This window comes from Eurosta solidaginis, chromosome 1, assembly GCF_040869045.1.
Source record: "Eurosta solidaginis isolate ZX-2024a chromosome 1, ASM4086904v1, whole genome shotgun sequence".
Taxonomy (NCBI): Eukaryota; Metazoa; Arthropoda; class Insecta; order Diptera; family Tephritidae; genus Eurosta; species Eurosta solidaginis.
In genome coordinates, this window is record NC_090319.1 from 91,884,356 (window position 1) to 91,904,287 (window position 19,932).

The window sequence follows — 19,932 nt, forward strand, 5'->3', positions numbered from 1 at the left end:
CAGTCAGAATACCCGTCATGAGTCTACAGTCCTCTCTTTTTAATGATAGAAGCAACTTTGTTAGTCTAAGGTTGTAACACCTACACATAATCTTCTACACTTTACAGCCCCGCACTTGAACCCACGCCTTTCCTGCTTGGTCGATCATGTGCACCTCTCGCCTTCGCTTAATTTTTCCCAGTTTAATTGGGACGTCCACGGAGCAAGCTTCAAGGGATGCGCCTTTTTTAGCTAGTTCGTCCGCTTTTTCATTTCCATATATTTCCTTATGCCCTGGGACCCAATATAGATATATGCTTCTCCCTGTCCCGATTCTCTCCAGGGACTGCTTTAACTCTAACATGCATTTAGATGATGTGGTATGCGAGATTATTGCCTTAATAGCTGCTTGACTGTCAATATAAAAAGAACATTCGTTGATTTGTTATCAAAAAGTTATCGATGTGTTATCGAAAAAATCTCGATTTATTCATCGGTAACTTATCGAAAAGTAATCAATAAGTTATCAAAAAGTGATCGATTTGATATGAAAAAGTTATCACTCTCTTTCGCAGTGTTACCAATTTATTATCAGCAGCCTATCGATTTGTTATCGACAACTCATAGGTCTATTATGAAAAAGATACCGATAAAACGTCAATATATGTTAAACCGATGACATATCTCTAACACGTCTTTTGCGGCTTCACTTTAACCCTTAGTTAACTTGACGACATCAGTTTTATAGGGGAGGTGCACCTGTATGTTTACACCTCGAACTTCACGAGTAGGATGGCAGAGTTGCCAGATCTCCAGGCAGCTATTAAGCTGAGTACTAGACAGCTTCCATAATTTGCCAAGAGGACGGAGTTATTTTACAACATAAGTCGTAGTGCCTAATTTGAGTTTTTCCGTTTGGTCGTCAAACACATTATAGTGCCACTGTTGACACATTCAGTCCATGTGTGGTCTTTATTGACCGGCCAGTTCAACCGAGTCTTAGCCTAATTTTTTGAACACTAGTGTAAAATAGCACATAAAGAATCCGTGAAACAGTGATATTAAAAGTACCTTGTTCCAAAAGAGAACCCGGTTCTAAACAAATAAAATAAATAAATAAATGTAAGGCGAGATAGCCCCGAAGAGATTTTATGCAGAGCTTCTCTTCCAATTTGGGTCGTGCTCCTTTTAATTTTTCCTACAAATTGGCGGGACGGGACCTACCTATTTTATGCTGACTCCGAACGGCATCTGCAAGGCAAATGAGTTTTCACTGAGAGATTTTCATGGCAGAAATATACCCCGAGTGCTCGGCTCTGAAAAAGTACCCAGTTCTTAAAAAGTACCCGTTTCTGAAAACTTACCCGGATCCGAAGAGTACCCGTTTATGAAAAACTACGCGGTACTTGAAAAAGTGAAACTGAAAATCCAGCGTAACGAACTAAAATGTTAGAGAAAGTTTTTTAAACTTAAAACAATAATGAGCGAAAAATAGTAATGTTATTGTAAAACAAGTAAGGAAGGTTAAGTTCGGGTGTAACCGAACATTACATACTCAGTTGAGAGCTATGGTGGCAACATAAGGGAAAATACCCATGTAGGAAAATGAACCGAGGGTAATCGAATGGAATGTGTTTCTATGACATGTGTATCAAATGAAAGGTATTAAAGAGTATTTTAAGAGGGAGTGGGCCATAGTTCTATAGGTGGACGCCATTTAGGGATATCGCCATAAAGGTGGATCAGGGTTGACTCTAGAATTTGTTTGTACGATATGGGTATCAAATGAAAGGTGTTAATGAGTATTTTAAAAGGGCGAGGGCCTTAGTTCTATAGGTGGACGCCTTTTCGAGATATCGCCATAAAGGTGGACCAGGGGTGACTCTAGAATTTGTTTGTACTATATGGGTATCAAATGAAAGGTGTTAATGAGTATTTTAAAAGGGAGTGGGCCTTAGTTCTATAGGTGGACGCCTTTTCGAGATATCGCCATAAAGGTGGACCAGGGGTGACTCTAGAATTTGTTTGTACGATATGGGTATCAAATGAAAGGTGTTAATGAGTATTTTAAAAAGGAGTGGGCCTTAGTTCTATATGTGGACGCCTTTTCGAGATATCGCCATAAACGTGGGCCAGGGGTGACTCTAGAATGTGTTTGTACGATATGGGTTTTAAACGGGAGTGGCCCTTAGTTGTATATGTGAAGGCGTTTTCGAGATATCGACCAAAATGTGGACCAGGGTGATCCAGAACTTCATCTGTCGGGTACCGCTAATTTATTTATATATGTAATACCACGAACAGTATTCTTTCCAAGATTCCAAGGGCTTTTGATTTCGCCCTGCAAAACTTTTTCATTTTCTTCTACTTAATATGGTAGGTGTCACACCCATTTTACCAAGTTTTTTTCTAAAGTTATATTTTGCGTCAATAGACCAATCCAATTACCATGTTTCATCCCTTTTTTCGTATTTGGTATATAATAATGGCATTTTTTCATTTTTCGTAATTTTCGATATCGAAAAAGTGGGCGTGGTCATAGTCGGATTTCGGCCATTTTTTACACCAATACAAGGTGAGTTCAGATAAGTACCTGAACGGAGTTTAGTAAAGATATATCGATTTTTGCTCAAGTTATCGTGTTAGAGGCCGAGCGGAAGGACAGACGGTCGACTGTGTATAAAAACTGGGCGCGGCTTAAACCGATTTCGCCCTTTTTCACAGAAAACAGTTATCGTCCTAGAATCTAAGCCTCTACCAAATTTCACAAGGATTGGTAAATTTTTGTTCGACTTATGGCATTAAAAGTATCCTAGACAAATTAAATGAAAAAGGGCGGAGCCACGCCCATTTTGAAATTATCTTTTATTTTTGTATTTTGTTGCACCATATCATTACTGGAGGTGAATGTTGGCATAATTTACTTATATACTGTAAAGATATTAACTTTTCTTTTAAAATTTGAATTAAAAAAAAATTTTTTTTAAAAAGTGGGCGTGGTCGTTCTCCGATTTTGCTAATTTTTAGTAAGCAGACATATAGGAATAAGAGGTAACGTTCCTGCCAAATTTCATCATGATATCTTCAACGACTGCCAAATAACAGCTTGCAAAACTTCTAAATTACCTTGTTTTAAAAGTGGACGGTGCCACGACCATTTTATGAGCACCAAGTCGTTCACTTCTAGGTTATGTTGCTCTTGCTGCCATTTCGGACGATTTTGTAGATGCGACAGCCAGTCAGATGACCAACGTGACCAAAACTGTTGAATCATTCGTTGCAAGGCAATATAATTGCTGCTAAGCGATAGCGTTGATATTGCTCTCTCTGGAGGTGGGGCTAGTAACGCATCGCCGATTAAAAAGTGGCCCGGAGTCAACACTTCTAAATCGTCAGAGTCAGCAGTAAGTGGGCACAAAGGTCGCGAATTTAAACAGGCCTCGATGCGAATCAACACGGTTGTTAACTCCTCATACGTCAGGCTAGTACTTTGCACAACACGTTTGAGATGGTGTTTTATGGATTTCACATTGGCTTCCCAAAGCCCACCAAAATTAGGTGCATGTGATGGGTTAAAATGCCATTGTATGCCCTGCTCCGCAAGTTTAGGTACTATTTCCCTCTCGATGGAGTCCTGGTACGCCCTTGTGTTTAAAATATTGTCAGCGCCTATGAAATTTGTGCCGTTGTCGCTGAAAATGTTACGACATAAGCCACGACGGCCGATGAATCTCTGTAATGCCATGAGCAAAAATTCAGTTGACATTCCGGTAACGACCTCCAAATGCACAGCTTTCGTTGCCAGGCAGATAAAGATGACAATATACCCTTTGTATGCAGTGTTACCTCGGAATTTTGAGGATTTTAGATCAAATGCGCCAGTATAATCCGTGCCAGTAGCTTCAAATGGTCTTGTTGGTTGGTTGATTCGGTGCAAAGGTAAGTTTCCCATCATTTGGTGGGATATTTCAGGTTTGTTTCGAAAGCATGTTATGCGCTTTCGAATTCGTGCAGCTACACGTTGTCGACCTCGAACAATCCAATATTGTTGTCGTAAATTCGTCAGAGTTAGTTGCACTCCTCCGTACAACGTGTTGTTGTGTGCATTGTCAATCAATAAATTGATGAAGTGATGATGACTTGGAACGATTATAGGGTGCTTCTGACGGTAGGGTATAGTTGATCGGTGTAGTCTTCCTCCTACCCGAAGCAATCCGGTTGAAGTCTCGACGAAAGATGCTAAACCCCTTATTGTCGATTTTGCTGGCAACGGATCATTCGAATTAATACAGGACAGATGACTCTCGAAAGAGTCCTGTTGCACTAACTTAATTAGCTTAATTAAGCTATCGTGTAACTCGTTCACTTGAAGCGGCCCATTTTTGCGCTGTGCTCTGTTGTCTTTAAGTGAGTTGTAAACAAATCGATAAATCCAGGCGGATATGCGAATTAGTTTGGTTAGCGATGAATAATGATACAGGATTGCATCCCCTTGTATGGCGACGTGAACATGGACTTTAGCAGACTTGGCTTCCAATTCCTCTTCGTTAAATTTGTGACCGTGTTTCTGAAACTTTGGCCAGGTATCACTAGGTTGCCGGAGCCAGGTTGGCCCCTTCCACCATAAATCGAATGTTGATAACTGTTTTGGCATTAAACCGCGAGTTGCACAATCAGCCGGATTGTTCTTTGTATCAACGTGGCTCCAATTTTCTATGGCTGACTTTGACTGTATTTTACTGACGCGATTCGCTACGAATACTTCCATCGGGTTGTGTCGCCATGAATCCAGTGCAATACAATCATTGCGTCACTCCAAAAATACATTGGAATCCCATCGATGTGCACCTTCAAGATTTTCTTCGCCCATGAAGCTATGCGTGTGGCTAATTCGGCGGCACACAATTCTACTCGAGGAATTGTTAATGTTGGATTCGTTAGTGTTGTTTTCGATTTGGCAGTCAGCAGTTGTGTGTACACGTTACCATTTTCTTCTGTGATGCGAATGTATACACAAGCAGCGAATGCAACGCTGGAGCCATCGCAAAACGTATGCAATTCTGCAGACGTATTCTTGGTGAGTATTTGATCCATCGTGGAATGGATATTTCGTTGATAGATGGGAGCTCGGTAAAGAATTCGGCCCAAGCCTCGTTCAGCTTTCCGGAAACCTTATCGTCCCACCCCAATGGAGCATGCTCTCGATCCTGGTTGTATGCCCAAACTTGTTTTAAAATAATTTTTGCGATCACGATGATTGGCGCGATGAGTCCCAATGGGTCAAATAACCGAACCGTGGTTGACAAAATAGTTCGTCTTGTAGCAATAGTTGGAACGTCAAATCTTAGTTGAAACTTGAACAGATCTTCGTTTGGCTGCCAATTCATGCCCAACGTCTTAACCGTGTCGTCGCTGTGCAGTTGTCGTGACGAGCTCGTGTATCGCTGTTCAAGTGGAATTGATTCCAATAGTGAGGGATGACTGGCAGACCATTTTCTCAACTCCATGCCGGCTGACTGTAGTGCCGATTTCACTTGCTCTAGTTTATTTAAAGCAGATTCCACTGAATGGTCTCCTGATTGCACGTCGTCTACGTACATTTCTCTCTTCAATACATTTTCTGCCAGTGGATGGCGTTCCTTTTCGTCGTCCGCGATTCTGTTTATGACACTGCTAGCAGTACATGGTGCCGAAGTAGTACCAAATGTGACAGTTGTAAGGCAATATTCCTCTATGTCACCTTGATTGTTGCGCCATAGCATCTTTTCATATTGTATGTCATCCGGGTGCATTTCGATGCACCTATACATTTTTTGCACATCGGCGTTGAAAGCAAACTCATATAATCTACAATTGAACAATACTGCTGGGAGCTCGGTTTGGAGCGCTGGTCCGATGCACAAAATATCATTCAGTGCCCTTCCGTTAGACGTTTTTGCTGACGCATCAAAGACAACCCGAAGTTTGGTGGTCAAACTGCTTTCTCGGATCACTGCATGATGTGGTAAGACACACGCCGTAACTGCTGTTTGCTTTGCTGTGGTGATGGTAAGATGTTCATCTTCTGTAGATATCGATGGAACTATTTGGTTTAATTGAAAATATTCTTGAATCGCTTCGGTATAACTTTCTAGGATCTTGTCTGTACGAAGAAAACGCCGTTCTAGTTGTTGGAATCGATTGTTAGCCATTTGTCTTGATCGACCTAATGTTTGGGTTGGATCAAAGTACGTTTTTAGTGGTAGTCGAACTAGATACTTCCCTGTTGGTTGTCGAACGCAATTTTGATTGAAGAAATCGATGAACCATTTCTCCTCCTGTGTTATGCCTCGTTCTTCCGGTATTTGCTCTGATTCGAAGAAACGCTGAACAAGTGTATCCAATTGCGATTTGATTGCTACATGGTGACAATGAACGATGTGTGACGGATTGTAGGTTGCAGTTGATGCAACTTGACCATATAGAATCCAACCAAAATACGAATTTTGCGCAACGGGTTGCTCACGTTGACCGATAGGGATATCTGGCAATAAAATTGATGCTTGCATTTCTGTCCCAATGAGTAAATCAACGTTGCTTGGACGAAAATATGTTGGATCTGCCAACTCCAGGCCATTGATGTGTGACCAATCATTTGGCTCGATTTGCTTACTTGGTAGCTGCGATGTGACTTTGTCCATTACAAATGCCAGTTGTACGAATGCCTCAAAGTGAGGATTGAGGCTTGAACCAAGTTGAAAGCTGCCACTCACATTAGTGTGTGTGGGTGTACGATGTAGGCCCAATGCCTGTGCGGCTCGCTTTGTGATGAGAGTGCCCCCCGAGCACTGGTCGATAAGAGCTCTGAGCGTTATTTGCCGTCCAGTATTGACATTGACAACTGGTACTAATGCTGTGGCTCATAACACCTTTGATGGTTGTTGTGGTGTTAGCTCTGACTTTAAGCTTGCAGCATAGGTTATTTTGGGTGAGCACGGAGCCTGTGTTGTATTCTGAGCTGATGTCGTAGCATTGTCGGATGAATTGGTGGCTACTGATCTTCCGTTAAAGGAATAATGTAGAAGTGTGTGATGTCTTTGGCCACAGTTTCTGCAATTCGATCTGCTCGGACATTTGGAAACGAAATGATTAGTTCCTAAGCAATTTATACATAGATGAAGCTGATCCACCATTGCCTTTTTTGCAAAACAGTCACGAGCGATGAAATCTGGACACGATCGAATATTGTGAGTCCCTGTGCAATTGGGTAGCGTGCGTTTTTCTTTAGATACGGACGTAGTGACGTGATAAGTTTTCCTTTGCAATTGTGTTTTGTTTCCTGATTTCTGTTCTATCGAAGATTTAGCGTTTGTTGCTTGGTTCTGTTGATACGATCGTTCTAGCACTGGCTGGCTGCTTCGTTCGAGATTACTTACACTTATTAAACGAGTGTTAAGAAACGCCTCGAATTCGGAGTACGTTGGCACCTTACTTTTAGATCCCAAATGTTGTTCCCAAGCCTTTAAGGTCTCTGGAGCTAATTTTTTGATGGCGAAATGCGTTAAGAGATCATTGATATCCGTAACCTTGAGACGAAGAAGTTCTGTAGCACAGCCCTTTAAAATGAATTGCAAATGTCTCATTTCGGAAGACTGTTCCTTTGTCATGAACGCTAGCGATATAAATTCATCCACACGCTCAGCGAATACTACGCGCGGCTTGTCATAGCGTTGTTTCAGCAATTCTAAACCTATCTGGTAGTTTGACTCTGAGAGCTGTAGTTCGTGGATGTCTCTATGCTGTTCAATTTTGAGCGCTGTGTGCAAGTAATGGAATTTTTGTATCGAATTCAACTCTGGGTTTTGGTGAACTATGAACGTTTCATTAAAGCTATGCCAGTCTTATGGATTTCCCGTAAATGACGGTAATGGTATTTCTGGAAACTTGGTTGTGGTGATACTCCGTGGGAACGTTATCCCCGTGCTAGTAGCTGGCGCTGGTTGTGAGGATGTTGGTGGTGTTGGATACTTCTCCTCTTTCATCTCCGATAGCTCGGAAAACACTTCATCATAATTCTCAAGAAAAGCACCATATTCATCCTGCTTAAAGTAATCCTCCTCAAGATCAGGCGCAGCATTAACTATTATTTTGTGTCTCGTTAGGAACTCTTGACGTCGTTCTTTTAGTGCTTCCAATTTTAAATCAAATAGTCTCGCCGTGCGCTTTTCTTGTGCATATTTTTTAAACTTTGATATGTATTCCTTTACTATTTTTGCACTTTCTCGCTGCAGCGCTATAAGACTTTCGAGCGCAAAAGACTCCTCCAATTTTGAAGTATCCATTTTGATTGCAAACGCAAAACCGTTTGTGCTGATTTTTATTAACGTGCGTGGTTAATTCCCTTTGATTCTAATCACACCGGTACAATCGTATATGACTCCGCACTCGTTAGCAGTTGTTGGAATATGTTACCTTCTTCTATGTGAACGGTGCAATCAGAAGTTTTTTTTTTTTTTTTATAACCAAACGGTAAAGTCGGATGATTAGAACGTTTTAGACTATATTCAATTATTTTGCTTGTCACTTGATTCCCCTCATGGGCCACCAAAAAATGTTCATAACTGTATATCAGAAAAACATTTATTAATATGCAGTTCTTTGGTAACTAAAACAATTGTATGACCAGTTTACTGTTGGTCGATTTACGTTCTGATTTATTTTACCTTTTAATGTATACAAAGTACCTATATTAGTCTCTCTAAAGTTAATTTGTATGCGTTGAACATTAGTGCTAATATTTATCTATATACATATCATAGACAGAGAAACTTGCTCTTTAGTTGGTTACGCAGAGTTGTGTGGATGTGAACGCAGCCTTTTCGTGATGTGATGTAGCCAAGTTCTTCACCTTAGAAACTGTCAAATGCGAAAAGCAATGGTGACACGGATAGACGTAAAACCAAAACAAACTAGAGCAATTAAAAATTGAAAGTTCATCAGGAATTAAGTGGTTGCAGATTCGTCCAACTGAGTATAAAAAACGTGGGGAACTGACTTTTTTTTTGCAAGCCCAGCTACCGTCGCACATAGAGGTATTTGAGCAATCTATGTGGCCAAAAATCAATTTTTCAAAACGCAGCAAATAAAAATAAATTATTTTTAGTAGGCCAATACTCTAGCGTATTAGAATCAATAATTATTTATTTTCATAATTCAAATGCATAGTGTGGACATCCACTCAAAGTTGGACCATTCGTGCGTATCTTGCGGCAGTTTTTCACGTTCTTAGAGTATATACATTTTCAATTGATATTTTTACGGGTTTCAGTGAACTTTACAAAAAAGAAGCCATGGATTTTTATGAAACAGGTAAGTGTGTATAATATTTATGTATTTTAAGATTTATATGGTCCTTAACGCCTTCGTAATACAATTTTTAAAAAGTGATGTATTGGGTCAAAATTTATTCCCAATTTTTTTTTTTTCAAAAGGTTTTTGTTTTAGCGCCCCGCTTTGCCCCGCATTGATTCCAATTTTTTTAGAAAGCCTGTGTTTTGTTAATTTAAATAGTGGAAAGATTGGTCCCGCTTATTCCCGCTTTTTGAAAAAAATTGGTAATTTTGAGCGTTGCACAGTGGTGTCATCTCCATAGGGTGAGCAATAAAAAATAGTAAACTTATTCCAATTTTGCTGAAATTCGGCGCGTGATCTTGTTGTAGCATAAAAAGAATATATAGGCAATATGGTGATGATTGGTACCGTGCCACGCCCCCTACTCTTGTTGGCGGTTATACTAAAAGATGTCTGATTTTTATGAAACTCAGTTTGGACGTTAATCTCACGTTTAAAAACGCAATTGTAGAATTTGATCTTGTTTGACGAATCAATGTGCTGATACGGAATCCTAGATCTATTTGGCCAATGTACCCCAAAAACTGCAATCGATGACTAACAATTTTTTTGTGTATTCTGTATATATTTAGCTGTATAACGAATTATTCAATCACATGAAAGCATCAGATGCGAAAAAATTAACGAGAAATTAAACAGTTTAGACAAATACCTTCTAAGTTTGGGACCTTATTCAAAAAAAGATACCATTGAAACTCGAAAGAGACATACGTCGTTTGAAATCCAAGATGATGACCTGCCTGACATACCCTCTGATGATGAGCCCTAAAGAATGATAACTAACCATGCGACTGGACTTCTGTTACAAATAACAGTGTATCGGATTGGGATACGAGTTTTAACTTTAGTATTGATTATTTACTAGTCTGGTAATACCGCACACGTAAGCCATGTATAGAAATTCACTATTTTTCCGCAGGCTTAAATTTTTTTTGATAATTACTTAATAAATTGTGTTAGAATTCTCAATGCCAGGCATATAAAAAAATGGAAAAAGTCAGCGAAACGTGCGATCTGCGTGTAAGTTGTACATTATTATACTAGAATGTCCATAGACTTTTTTGGACCACTGTATATATAATAAAATAAAATAAATAGTCAAATATAACTGAAATCACCATGAGTAACATAATTAAACTATTTAAAGCCAAAAACCAATTTTGGCCGCCAAGGTTGCTCAAATACCTATATGTGCGTCGTTTATTACGTATAGTAATAAAATTTGGAGCACTTTTTTTGCTTATAGGGGAAATATTTCGAGTTAAAATAGCGAAATTTGTTAATGACAACATGGTATCGCCTATGTTTCATATCTTCCTCTATTTATCAGATAGAAGCTTTGAACTAAATGCTTTCGTATGTGGCATATATTTCTTAAGTCGACTTAGGTTACTATTGCTTGTGGCCACAGATATGTCCTGCTTTGAAGTTGAGATAACATAAATTTCATTTGCAGGTTAGGTTAGGTTGAACTGGCCTGTCCATGGGGACCTCACAAAGACTGAATGAGTCTGTAGTGTTATCAGAAGTTTGTTTAATGACCAAACTGAAAAACGCTATCAAAAACCAGGACCTATGTTATAAAATAACTCCGTCCTCTTTGCACATTCTAGAGCTTTCTAGGACTTATGCCACTTGCTGCTTCTAGATCTGACAGTCGTATCATTGCTAATAGCTGGAGTCGTAGCCTGGCAACCGCAGGGTACGTGCACAAAACGTGCTCAAAAGTGTCCTCCTCCACCCGGACTTCCTACATTTGCTATCACAGACCAAGCCAATTACTTGCAACTTTTCTAAAACACGTTCTCATATTTGATGGTGTTTGATTAAAGGATTTACTACTAAATACCCGAAGAATTTATTTCCTAAAATGACTGCCATCATTAGATTCCTATTTTATTTTTATTTTTTTTTTTTAATACAGACGCTTACTTGTAAAACAGCATTTAATAAGTGCAAAGTTTTTTCCGCTTAATTATTTTGTTTTTCTTTCCTGTATTACAATGCTAAGTAACATACTGGTGTTTACCGGTAATCAGTAATCGCTAAAGCTACACCGTTAAATTATATGAAAGTCATTTGCGCACGCCAGGGGTGTGCGCGCATTAGAGTGTTTCATGTAGAGGCATAATTTTTAGACAACATTTTCCCCTTTTGGAACCATAGCTCGTTTAAAATTTTGTTCATATTTGAATAATTTCCTTCTGGCAGGCTCTCTTTTAAAATTAGAGCATAACATAACGAAGCCTCGTATGTGAGAAAACTATACCCAACTATCTGCTCTCTCTTATATATTGTGGCGAATGTTGACATCACTAGGCTGTTAGTAAATAATCACGCAACAACAAAAACATGCAGCAGCCACTCTTATATACATGTCCACGTTAAAACTAGCAACACTTATGTAGAAGGCGACGAACACACATGTAGTCATCAGCCGAAGTAGTTGCTCGCACATACACATGCATATGACTATGAGAAACGCATAAACTACAAATATACCTGTACCAAGCAAGAGATTCTCGAAGGTGAAACGTCTAAACCTTTGGATAAATATGCAGACGAGGCAACAGAGAGTATAAAAGCAGCGCTAGCTGAGTAGTTAGTAATCAGTGTGATTTATAAACGCAATTAGTTGTGAAGTATAAGTGTTATTGTGAAGTACTCTCAAAGTAGCCTAATAAAGACCATTTTGCATTACTGATTATTGGAGTTATTTATTCGACAATTCAGCGATTCAGAAATTCGTTACAATTTATTAAAGTTGCATTTAAAGAGAAAATTCTGAAACATTGAATGATATGGAAGCTGAAATATACTAGCTATACATATGTAAATATTGTTTACCGTAAAGGGTATGAAGGAGTTACTGCCTCTTATGACATAAAAATTGTTGTGGAGAGATTAGCTAAAATTGATCCGGGCCACGCACATTTAAAATTTTTTTTTTTTTCATACCTTGCTGGAAATGTTGCTAAGATTAAATCTTTAAGTAATTTTATTTCAAAAAGTGGGCATGGTCGTCAACAGATTTTGCGTAGAACGAGAATAATACCAAGACCATACTTGTGTCAAGTTGAAAATGGTATCAACGGCTTTTGAGTTACGGTTTACTTTAAAATTTTGTTCTTTGTGGTATCGGACACGCTCATTTCGCAAAAATTTACCAAATTTCTATTTTGCGTCTCAAAGTTAATACCGATTTCACTACTTTTATTTGTTAATGCATTGTCCCAGTTTTTTGATTTGTCGAAATTTTCTATATCGGAAAAAGGGCGTGGCTATAATCTAATTTCGAACGTTTTCAATAACTATTTATTTTGAGTTCATAAAACCTTTAGTATTGAATTCGGTGAAAATATCTCAATTTTCGGTGTCAACGGACTGACGGAAGTACAGACTGTAGGCTGGGTATAAAAAGTGGGTGTAGCTTCCCACTGTTTTCGTCGAATTTTACTGGAAAAAATTAGCTCACAAAATTTCGGTAGGATCGCTCAATTTTTTTCTTTCGATTTAGGGATATATATTATAAAGAGGATAATTAATTTTTTAATTTCCTTCTTTCAAATATGGGTACTTCCATTCCTATATTCAAAAGTTTTCCAAATTTTTGTTTCTTGTCATAAAGTATCGTTCATCAAGTTTCATCAACTTATCGGTCCTTTAGTAATGAATTATCACATTTTTTCTCATTTTTTCTTAATTTTGAGTCAAGCTATCCTGTTAACGGATGGACGGACACGACTCAATGCTAATTATTTTGATATAAGGAAGTCTATATCCGTCTCGATTCCTTGATGGCATTACTTACTACCGTTATCCAATCAAAGTTATGTACAAGTACGCGCTGGGTATAAAACTATCTAACAAGCACGCGTTTTGTCTAGTTCACATTTTTCTGTAACCCGATTCACAATTTCAGAGACATTCGATTTAAAAATGGTTTCAACACGATGGGGACCCAGCGCAGAAAGCGAATAGTAATAATGGAACACCCTACTAAGTCAATATACTATATCTAGTAGTAGTCGGTGCTCACAGTTGGTGGCATTTTTGTTGATTAATAAGTTCATTAATTAAAATGAAACTTGATGTTTGTTTCAGTAAATATAGTGATTACCTTCTATAATAATACAGACTAAGTATGAAGGACGAACCCACCTTTGTTTACAATCCCTGATTACCCCATAGTGTTAGGAACTTTAGCTGGTGGCAAACATTTGCAAATTAGAAGATATGTGTATAGATACCATGCCTTCAGGATAATTATAACAATTTCCAAAAACGGGGAGTTGAACTGGTGAAAGCCACTCGAACGCCCACTTTCGCTTAGGAAATAATACCGAAATATCGTCGTCCTTAAATAATCCCAAAAGCTACCTTGAAATAATCCTGCAAAAAAATTCTGAATGGTCCTGAAACAGTTTCGAAATCATTTTAAAGACAATCTTGAAACATTCCAGAATTAATAATGAAAACATCTGATAACATTACCGAAATTGCAGTGAAATTGTACCAAAACTAATTACGAAATGTTCCTGAAATAGTTCCGAAACAGTTTTCAAATGATAACAATATGATCCCATAACAGTCCATAAATTATAACAATATAGTCTTAGATGGCGGATGCTGTGGTGTGATGGTTGCGTGCTTCGCCTACCATCCGACGGTCCAACTTTCAAGTCTCGTACTGCAAGCTGCATCTAAAATTTAAAAACAAGTTTTTTCAATGAGAAAAAAGTTTTTCTATGCGTAGCCGCCTCTCAGCAGTGGTTTGGCAAAAACTCCGAGTGTATAAAACATGTTGGCCTCGTCCCGTCAATTCGTAGTAAAAATAAAAAAAAAATAAAGCACTACCCATATTGCGGACAAGCTGAGCTTGAATCTAATCTTGAATCGCAGGTAAATCGCAATAAGTATTTATTTATTTTAGTCGTGGAGTGATTGAAATCAACCCGAATTTAGTCCAGAGATAAGTCCTCAAACGGTTCTAAAACGATCCCGAAACAATCATGGAATTAAAAAAAAAGACGCCGAATTTATACCGTTCGCAGCCTGCAAAACTTTCTTAAATTTTTGCGAAATTTCACATTATTTTGTTCATTTCTATGAGGTCTTCGGATCCCATTTTTCCTATTTTTGAAATAAAATGACTTTCCCGCGAAAGTTTTCCCTTAATATTTTCGACACAGGTTCTGTTGAATGGGATTTTATGCATGATTTTTATCCTAATTTCAAATGTAGAAAGTCGGAATACCTTTACACTAGCAGCATAAATTACTGTACAGTTATAGAATAAAGGGAAAAACGTAAACGTACTTACAAAGTTTGATTATATTTAATATCCTTGCTAGTTTTGAAAAATACTTTATACGCGAAAAAGTTCTGAATATGAAACGAAAATGAAATTTCTATTATAAATATTTTGCTGTTAGATATTTAATGAATATTGAGTATACATAGATGTCTCATATTTGAAAAATTGTGTGCGTATTTCTATGGATTATAGAGCAAAATGGAGAGATGAGTAGAGAGTCATAGGAAGAGGATAAAATAGGCAAAGTCATAAGCTCCTAAACTAAAACTTCTACCGCCAGATATTAGCGTGGGATCAACACTCATACTCGATCGGCCCTAAACCAAAAATTATTTTTTAGTCCTCGAGCCTGCTCATTTTGATATACAAATCATAGTTCATGATCATTCTAATTGTGACAATTCAAATCACACAAATATGCGGTTCGCTTATGTATAAAACAAGGTCGAATAAAAAGGGTATATCCGAAACGAATTTCACTTAAATATCGAAATAAGTAAAGCTTTTTCTGATTCAACAGCTCAAATCGCCATCAGATGACAGGCTGTTTGACGACAATCTGCTACCACTAAAGTAATATAAGTGGTTTTTAAAAGTCATTCTTTTTTTTTTAACTAGCATAATTTAAATTTTATTTGGCATAATGCTGATTATGGGCTTCATTAAATTCAATTCAAAGCTTCTACAAGCCAATAACTGACAAAATACAAATGACGATAAAATCATCTACACTCAGAGAAAAACGCCGTTCTAAAACCCAGCACCACCGGACTCATTTCAAGCTTTTGATGTTCTTACTTTTTATACCTTTCATGAAAATGAAATGGTATATTAATTTCGTCACGAAACCGAAAATTGTAAGTCCTTAAAGGAAAATAGATAGACCCACCATTAAGTATACCGAAATAATCAGGTTGAAGAGCTGAGTTGATTTAGCCATGTCCGTCTGTCCATCTGTCCGTCTGTCTGTTTGTATGCAAACTAGTCCCTCAATTTTTGAGATATCTTGATAAAATTTGGTGAGCGGGTGTATTTGGGTGTCCGATTAGACATTTGTCGGAACCGACCGGATCGGACCACTATAGCATATATCCTCCATACAACCGATTTTTCAGAAAAAGAGGATTTTTGTAATATCTTACCCAATTTAACAGATTGAAGCTTCAAACTTCACCATATACTTTCGTATATTGCACATATTGTTGCCTGAAAAAATTTATGAGATCGGTCGTATATATAGTATATATCCCCCACAACCGATTGTTCAGATAAGGAACTTTTCGTAATTACTGCCCTATTTTAAGAGCTAGAGGCTTCAAATTTCAACGAATGCTTACGTATATAGCATACATTCTTGTCTGAAAAAATCATAAAGATCGGTGGTATATATAGTATATATATGGTGGTATATATAGTATATATATATAGTATATATATATATATATTTTCGCAAATTTTAGCCCCATTTTAACAGCTAGAAGCTTCAAATTTCACCGAATACTTACGTACATAGCATATATTGTTGTCTGAAAAAATCATAGAGATCGGTTGTATATATAGTATATATCTCATACAATCGATTGTTCAGATAAGAAACTTTTCGCAATTTCTACCCTATTTTAAAAGCTATAAGCTTCAAATTTCACCGAATACTTACGTACATAGCATATATTGTTGTCTGAAAAAATCATAGAGATCGGTTGTATATATAGTATATATCTCATACAACCGATTGTTCAGATAAGAAACTTTTCGCAATTTCTACCCTATTTTAAAAGCTATAAGCTTCAAATTTCACCGATTGCTTACGTATATAGCATATATTGTTGTCTGAAAAAATCATAGAGATCGGTTGTATATATAGTATATATCTCATACAACCGATTGTTCAGATAAGAAACTTTTCGCAATTTCTACCCCATTTTAACAGCTAAAAGCTTCAAATTTCACTGATTGCTTACGTATATAGCATATATTGTTGTCTGAAAAAATCATAGAGATCGGTTGTATATATAGTATATATCTCATACAACCGATTGTTCAGATAAGAAACTTTTCGCAATTTCTACCCCATTTTAACAGCTATAAGCTTCAAATTTCACCGATTGCTAACGTATATAGCATATATTGTTGTTTGAAAAAATCATAGAGATCGGTTGTATATATAGTATATATCTCATACAACCGATTGTTCAGATAAGAAACTTTTCGCAATTTCTACCCCATTTTAACAGTTATAAGCTTCAAATTTCACCGATTGCTTACGTATATAGTATGTATTGTTGTGTCAAAAAATCATAGAGATCGGTGATATATATATAATATATATATGATGGTATATATAGTATATATATATAGTATATATATATTTTTTTACGATTTCGGCCCCATTTTAACAGCTAGAAGCTTCAAATTTCACCAAATGCTTACGTGTATAGCATATATTGATGTCTGAAAAAATCATTGAGATCGGTGGTATACATAGTATATATCTCATACAACCGATTGTTCAGATAAGAAACTTTGCCCAATTTCTGCCCCGTTTTAACAGCTAGAAGCTTCAAATTTCACAAAATGCTTACGTATATAGCATATATTGTTGTCTGAAAAAATCATAGAGATCGGTGGTATATATATTATATACTTCATATAAACTGTCATTTTGACCCCTTTTTTACGGCTAGAAGCTTCAAAATTCATCAAATTTCATCAAATAGTTACGTTTACATCATATATTTTTGAAATACGTGATTCGTAGTCATAGTTTTTACATGCAGACCACAAAAAACGTGAAGCTTTGCATCCTCACACAGATTACCTTCCTATTTTTTATTTTATATTTATCTGAAAAATCGTTTAGATATGTTCAAATTTCACCAAATGCTTACGTGTATAGCATATTTTGTTGTCTGAGAAAATCATAGATACCGGTGGTATATATAGTATATATCCCATACAACCGATTGTTCAGATAAGAAACTTTGCGCAATTTCTTCCCCATTTTAACAGCTAGAAGCTTCAAATTTCACCAAATGCTTACGTGTATAGCATATATTGATGTCTGAAAAAATCATTGAGATCGGTGGTATACATAGTATATATCTCATACAACCGATTGTTCAGATAAGAAACTTTGCCCAATTTCTGCCCCGTTTTAACAGCTAGAAGCTTCAAATTTCACAAAATGCTTACGTATATAGCATATATTGTTGTCTGAAAAAATCATTGAGATCGGTGGTATATATAGTATATATCTCATACAACCGTTTGTTCAGTTAAGAAACTTTGCGCAATTTCTGCCCCTTTTTAACAGCTAGACGCTTCAAATTTCACTATATGTTTACGTATATAGCATATATTGTTGTCTGAAAAAATCATAGAGATCGGTGGTATATATATTATATACCCCATATAAACTATAATTTTTGCCCCCTTTTTACGGCTAGAAGCTTCAAAATTCATCAAATTTCATCAAATAGTTACGTTTACGTCATATATTGTTGAAATACGTGATTCGTAGTCATAGTTTTTACACGCAGACCACAAAAAACCTGAAACTTTGCATCCTCACACAAAGTACCTACCTGTTTTTATACTTTCATGAAAATGAAATGGTATATTAATTTCGTCACGAAACCGAAAATTGTAAGTCCTTAAAGGAAAATAGATAGACCCACCATTAAGTATACCGAAATAATCAGGTTGAAGAGCTGAGTTGATTTAGCCATGTCCGTCTGTCTGTTTGTATGCAAACTAGTCCCTCAATTTTTGAGATATCTTGATAAAATTTGGTGAGCGGGTGTATTTGGGTGTCCGATTAGACATTTGTCGGAACCGACCGGATCGGACCACTATAGCATATATCCTCCATACAACCGATTTTTCAGAAAAAGAGGGTTTTTGTAATATCTTACCCAATTTAACAGATTGAAGCTTCAAACTTCACCATATACTTTCGTATATTACACATATTGTTGCCTGAAAAAATTTATGAGATCGGTCGTATATATAGTATATATCCCCCACAACCGATTGTTCAGATAAGGAACTTTTCGTAATTACTGCCCTATTTTAAGAGCTAGAGGCTTCAAATTTCAACGAATGCTTACGTATATAGCATATATTGTTGTTTGAAAAAATCATAAAGATCGGTTGTATATATAGTATATATCTCATACAACCGATTGTTCAGATAAGAAACTTTTCGCAATTTCTACCCCATTTTAACAGCTATAAGCTTCAAATTTCACTGATTGCTAACGTATATAGCATATATTGTTGTTTGAAAAAATCATAGAGATCGGTGGTATATATAGTATATATATGGTGGTATATATAATATATATATATAGTATATATATATATATTTTCGCAAATTTAAGCCCCATTTTAACAGCTAGAAGCTTCAAATTTCACCGAATATTTACGTATATAGTATATATTGTTGTCTGAAAAAATCATAGAGATCGGTGGTATATATAGTATATATCTCATACAACCGATTGTTCAGATAAGAAACTTTAGGCAATTTCTACCCCATTTTAACAGCTATAAGCTTCAAATTTCACCGATTGCTTACGTATATAGCATATATTGTTGTCTGAAAAAATCATAGAGATCGGTGGTATATATATTATATCCTTCATATAAACTGTCATTTTGACCCCTTTTTTACGGATAGAAGCTTCAAACTTCATCAAATTTCATCAAATAGTTACGTTTACGTCATATATTTTTGAAATACGTGATTCGTAGTCATAGTTTTTACATGCAGACCACAAAAAACGTGAAGCTATTTTTTATTTTATATTTATCTTAAAAATCGTTTAGATATGTTCAAATTTCACCAAATGCTTACGTGTATAGCATATACTGTTGTCTGAGAAAATCATAGATACCGGTGGTATATATAGTATATATCCCATACAACCGATTGTTCAGATAAGAAACTTTGCGCAATTTCTGCCCCGTTTTAACAGCTAGAAGCTTCAAATTTCACCAAATGCTTACGTGTATAGCATATATTGTTGTCTGAAAAAATCATTGAGATCGGTGGTATATATAGTATATATCTCATACAACCGATTGTTCAGTTAAGAAACTTTGCGCAATTTCTGCCCCTTTTTAACAGCTGGACGCTTCAAATTTCACTATATGCTTACGTATATAGCATATATTGTTGTCTGAAAAAATCATAGAGTTCGGTGGTATATATATTATATACCCCATATAAACTCTAATTTTTG

General features: G+C 36.7%; 1 protein-coding gene across 7 annotated transcripts in view; it reads right to left on the reverse strand.

Moving 5' to 3' along the window:
• LOC137236454 (serine-rich adhesin for platelets) overlaps window positions 1-19,932 on the reverse strand; it is a 344,342-nt gene that overhangs the window by 296,090 nt on the left and 28,320 nt on the right. Inside the window, exon 1 of one of the 7 annotated variants that reach the window (XM_067759068.1) lies at window positions 14,693-14,761. The exons of the other annotated variants lie outside the window; for them this stretch is intronic. The gene's annotated coding sequence lies outside the window, so the exon portion shown is untranslated. Of the gene's footprint in view, window positions 1-14,692; window positions 14,762-19,932 lie in introns of those variants that run through there. 7 annotated transcript variants of the gene reach the window in all.